The sequence below is a fragment of the Salmo trutta genome, unplaced genomic scaffold (genome assembly GCF_901001165.1).
Source record: "Salmo trutta unplaced genomic scaffold, fSalTru1.1, whole genome shotgun sequence".
Taxonomy (NCBI): domain Eukaryota; kingdom Metazoa; phylum Chordata; class Actinopteri; order Salmoniformes; family Salmonidae; genus Salmo; species Salmo trutta.
In genome coordinates, this window is record NW_021823232.1 from 4353 (window position 1) to 9879 (window position 5527).

At 47.7% G+C, this 5527-nt stretch overlaps 1 long non-coding RNA gene across 1 annotated transcript; it reads right to left on the reverse strand.

Annotated features, from left to right (window-relative positions):
- Nucleotides 1-2488: 2488 nt before the first annotated feature.
- On the reverse strand, nucleotides 2489-2939 carry LOC115189778 (uncharacterized). Its single transcript, XR_003876992.1, has 3 exons — nucleotides 2916-2939; nucleotides 2711-2842; nucleotides 2489-2581 (listed from the first exon to the last, which is right to left on the reverse strand). It is a non-coding gene; the product is annotated as an uncharacterized LOC115189778 (long non-coding RNA).
- Between the last annotated feature and the right edge of the window lie 2588 nt (nucleotides 2940-5527).

Consider the following 5527-nt stretch of genomic DNA (forward strand, 5'->3'; position numbering starts at 1 on the left):
CAACTCTGTTCTCAGAGCTTACCACTGGTGAGACAAAACGGCACGTTCTACCTGTAGTTTGTGTCACTGACAACTACTCATTAGTTGATGCTTTGAAGTCAACCAAGTCTGTCACAGAGAAAAGACTTCGTCTTGAGATTAGCAGCATCAAGGAACTTATTCAAGCACAGAGAATCCAGCGGATTCTGTGGTCGACCACAAAGGAACAACTTGCTGACTGTCTGACTAAAAAGGAGCATCCGGTCTTGTGCTCCTACAGGCTCTCAGTAATGGAAAGTGGCAGCTTGAGTAATACAAATAAAAACTGTCACACAACCCATTTGTAATGGGGAACTTGAATAATACCTGGACATTTAATTTGTTGTTGATGTTTAATTTGTCTTTAAAGAAAAGGGGGAGATTGTTAAGTTCATGTTTTAAGTATCCCTATATTTCTGTTATTACGGGTCTATCACTCAGTCAAGAGTGCGCCTGCGCAGGAAGTGAGTTCGTGGATGGACCTAGCCGTGAGTGTAATGGCTACCTTGTAGTGTGTTCATACAGTATAGTAAACTTTGTTAAACTGTAACCTTGTCGTTGTCATTTCGAGTTAACAGTTGTTGTCCTTGATGATCTTTTTGGCCTTCCTGGAGGGCAGGTAGTTTTTCCCCGGTGATGCGTTGGGCAGACTGCACCACCCTCTGGAGAGCCCTGTGGTTGTGGCGCTGCAGTTGTCGTACCAGGGGGTGATACAGCCCGACAGGATGCTCTCAATTGTGCATCTGTAAACGTTTTAGGTGCCAAGACAACTTTCTTGAGCTTCCTGAGGCTGAAGAGGCGCTGTTGCACCTTCACCACACTATGTGGGTGGACCATTTCAGATTGTCAGTGATGTGACACTGAGGAACTCGAAGCTTTCTATCTTCTCCACTGTGGTCCCGTTGATGTGGATAGTGAGGCTGTTTCCTGAAGTCCACGATCCGATCCTTCGTTTTGTTGAGGGAAAGGTTATTTTACTGGCACCACTCCTCCGCCACGGCCCTCACCTCCTCCCTGTAGGCCGTCTCGTCATTGTTGGTTATCAAGCCTACTACTGCTGTGTCGTCTGCAAACTTGATGATTGAGTTGGAGGCGTGCATGGCCACGCAGTCATGGGTGAACAGGGAGTACAGGAGAGGGCTGAGCACGCACCCTTGTGGGGCCCCAATGTTGAGGATCAGCGAAGTGGAGGTGTTGTTCCTACCTTCACCACTGGGGGGCGGCCCATGCTAAGAAATGTTTTCCCCATTTTCTCCTCTGCAGTGTCTGCTGTTCTGGGTCAATAAGGTTGTGGGTTCTCGACCTGATCCTATGTGGGAGTTCAACTTCAAGTTTGTGAAGCCGGTATGTATTAATGCTGAACTGTCTGAAGGACACTAGTGAAGCATGTTGAATTTGAAGTCCAACATTTTAATTGTAATCAGGGGTATGGTAGTTTCTATATGTTTCTGTGTCTCTGTCCACTAGGTGGTGAGGTGTAAGGGTGGTCTGTTGTGCCCGTCAGTATGAGGATGTCCATGCTAACCCAGACTCAGACTGCTACCTGCTGCAGGTCACACCCTGAACTTCATCTTTACCTCCGTCGTCATGGGGATGACCCTCGCCCTGGTCAGTACACCACTCTCCCTGGCTTTCACACTGAATTGACTCTGTTGTCTCCATCCATGAAGTTGCATTGTTAAAGGCCCAGTGCAGTCAAATGCAGTTTTTTCTGTGTTTTGTGTCATATTGTACAAACAGCTGATGAAAGGAAGACTTTTAAAGGGGGAACAAATGGTGTCAGTGTAATTTCCTGATTGTTGTTGGTTGAAAATACAACCTTCTAATCAGCACGTTTTGCCTGGGTAGAGTTTGGCTTGCCTGGTGACATCCCCAGGCGGTATAGTTATAAACCAACAAAGCGTTCAGACCTCTGCCAATAGCGACTAGTTGTCAGGTTACAGATCCCTTCCTTTAGGCCCCTCACTCAAATTCTTCTTGAGAAAATAGTTTTTTTTTGCAAAAAAGTGATTTTGTTTCTTTTTGTCGATTTCTTTGAAAAGCGACTACAGTTAGATACTCAACCTAGAAATGATTTGATATTGAGTTAAAAAGAACAGCTGCTTTGGGCCTTTTAAAAGCCCATTATGTGGTTGAAACTCGGGCCTGTTTTTAGGATAGGGGAACCTGTGTCCTCCAGTCTGTCTAACCCACTCTCTCTGTTCCCTTCCCAGTTCAACATCAACGTCAGCATGGGACATGCGTCACCCACCCGAGGTGCGCCTGGTCTTCCAGGACTCTCCCCCCCAGCGGGGGAGGAGGGGGGAGCAGGGGGGGACACAGGTGGTGCTGGATCCTGTACACAGCGTGAGACTCATGGACTGGTGGCATCCGCAGTACCCTTCCTCCCCCTATATCTAAAACCCATCTCTCATCATGTTAGAACCCTCTTACTATCCCACGTGCCCCACACATTACACCCCTTCACTCCTAAACCACCTGACTGTACCGTCTGCCTGTACACCTACACCACCCAATATCCCCTTTACACCTAAACCCCTGACTGTACCGTCTGCCTGTACACCTACAACCACCCAATATCCCCTTTACACCTAAACCCCTGACTGTACCGTCTGCCTGTACACCTACACCTACACCACCCAATAGCCCCATTTACACCTAAACCCCTGACTGTACCGTCTGCCTGTACCACCTACACCACCCAATATCCCCTTTACACCTAAACCCCTGACTGTACCGTCTGCCTGTACACCTACACCTACACCACCCAATATCCCCTTTACACCTAAACCCCTGACTGTACCGTCTGCCTGTACACCTACACCTACCACCACCCAATATCCCCTTTACACCTAAAACCCCTGACTGTAACCGCCTGCCTGTACACCTACAACCACCACCCAATATCCCTTTACACCTAAACCAAGCATCAGTACCCTGACTCCCTGTACTCCTAAACCATCCTCAGTACCCTGTCTCCCGTGTACTCCGAAACCATCCTCAGTACCCCTGTCTCCCTGTACTCTCTAAACCATCCTCAGTACCCTGACTCCCTGTACTCCTAAACCATCCTCAGTACCCTGACTCCCTGTACTCCTAAACCATCCCTCAGTACCACTGTCTCCCTGTACTCCTAAACCATCCTCCAGTACCCTGACTCCCTGTACTCCTAAACCATCCTCAGTACCCTGACTCCCTGTACTCCTAAACCATCCTCAGTACCCTGTCTCCCTGTACTCCTAAACCATCCTCAGTACCCTGTCTCCCTGTACTCCTAAACCATCCTCAGTACCCTGTCTCCCTGTACTCCTAAACCATCCTCAGTACCCTGACTCCCTGTACTCCTAAACCATCCTCAGTACCCTGTCTCCCTGTACTCCTAAACCATCCTCAGTACCCTGACTCCCTGTACTCCTAAACCATCCTCAGTACCCTGTCTCCCTGTACTCCTAAACCACCCTCAGTACCCTGACTCCCTGTACTCCTAAACCATCCTCAGTACCCTGTTCCCTGTACTCCTAAACCATCCTCAGTACCCTGTCTCCCCTTTACTCCTAAACCATCCTCAGTACCCTGTCTCCCTGTACTCCTAAACCATCCTCAGTACCCTGTCTCCCTCTACTCCTAAACCATCCTCAGTACCCTGTCTCCCTGTACTCCTAAACCATCCTCAGTACCCTGTCTCCCTGTACTCCTAAACCATCCTCAGTACCCTGTCTCCCTGTACTCCTAAACCATCCTCAGTACCCTGTCTCCCTCTACTCCTAAACCATCCTCAGTACCCTGTCTCCCTCTACTCCTAAACCATCCTCAGTACCCTGTCTCCCTGTACTCCTAAACCATCCTCAGTACCCTGTCTCCCTCTACTCCTAAACCATCCTCAGTACCCTGTCTCCCTCTACTCCTAAACCATCCTCAGTACCCTGTCTCCCTCTACTCCTAAACCATCCTCAGTACCCTGTCTCCCTGTACTCCTAAACCATCCTCAGTACCCTGTCTCCCTGTACTCCTAAACCATCCTCAGTACCCTGTCTCCCTGTACTCCTAAACCATCCTCAGTACCCTGTCTCCCTGTACTCCTAAACCATCCTCAGTACCCTGTCTCCCTGTACTCCTAAACCATCCTCAGTACCCTGTCTCCCTGTACTCCTAAACCATCCTCAGTACCCTGACTCCCTGTACTCCTAAACCATCCTCAGTACCCTGACTCCCTGTACTCCTAAACCATCCTCAGTACCTGTCTCCCTGTACTGCCTAAACCATCCTCAGTACCCTGACTCCCTGTACTCCTAAACCATCCTCAGTACCCTGTCTCCCTGTACTCCTAAACCATCCCTCAGTACCCTGTCTCCCTGTACTCCTAAACCATCCTCAGTACCCTGTCTCCCTGTATCCTCCTAAACCATCCTCAGTTACCCTGACTCCCTGTACTCCTAAACCATCCTCAGTACCCTGTCTCCCTGTACTCCTAAACCATCCTCAGTACCCTGTCTCCCTGTACTCCTAAACCATCCCCAGTACCCTGTCTCCCTGTACTCCTAAACCATCCTCAGTACCCTGTCTCCCTGTACTCCTAAACCATCCTCAGTACCCTGTCTCCCTGTACTCCTAAACCATCCTCAGTCTCCCTGTACAGCCAGAACCTTGCTTCAGCTCAGCCTTCTACAGCACCAGACACAAACCACCCAACTCTCCAGAGACCAAGCCTCAATATCTTCCAATCCCTCACATTGCCCTTGGACCACCCCTCCCTAAGTTTATGTTGAACAGATGCAGAGACAATGTCATTTATTTTAATATTTCCTCCTTTCTGTAACTGCTAAATCGTAGTTTAAGGCCATTTTTAAACGGGGGACTTTTGATTTTACATTTTTGGTTTGACTTTAATTCTCGGGTCCCAATGCTGATTTTCTGCTTGTGTAACTGTATTTTAATTGATACCTGTAATCATTGGTACTTTGTAAAACACCACCCTCAGGAAGGAAGGGGAGATCTGAAGTTGTGATGGGAGCAGCATTTTATATCCTGCTATGTCTGTTAGAATGTTCTGAACACAAGGCCAGTCATTTATATCCTGTTTATGTCTGTTTAGAATGGTTCTGAAACACAAGGCCAGTCATTTTATATCCTGCTTATGTCTGTTAGAATGGTTCTGAACACAAGGCCAGTCATTTTATATCCTGCTTATGTCTGTTAGAATGGTTCTGAACACAAGGCCAGTCATTTTATATCCTGCTTATGTCTGTTAGAATGGTTCTGAACACAAGGCCAGTCATTTTATATCCTGCTTATGTCTGTTAGAAATGGTTCTGAACACAAGGCCAGTCTTGTATGTAAACAATGATCAGTAGAAGCAGGCCAATCTTGCTTAATTTCTAACGAGGATGGTATTTGAAGGATCAACATGTAATACCCACAGGAGACTGGATGGCAGCTCTGTTCTACTGTTCACGTCGTCGTCCAATGAAAATTGCAGTTAAGAACATTAGTGTTTGAATATAGAAGTTTG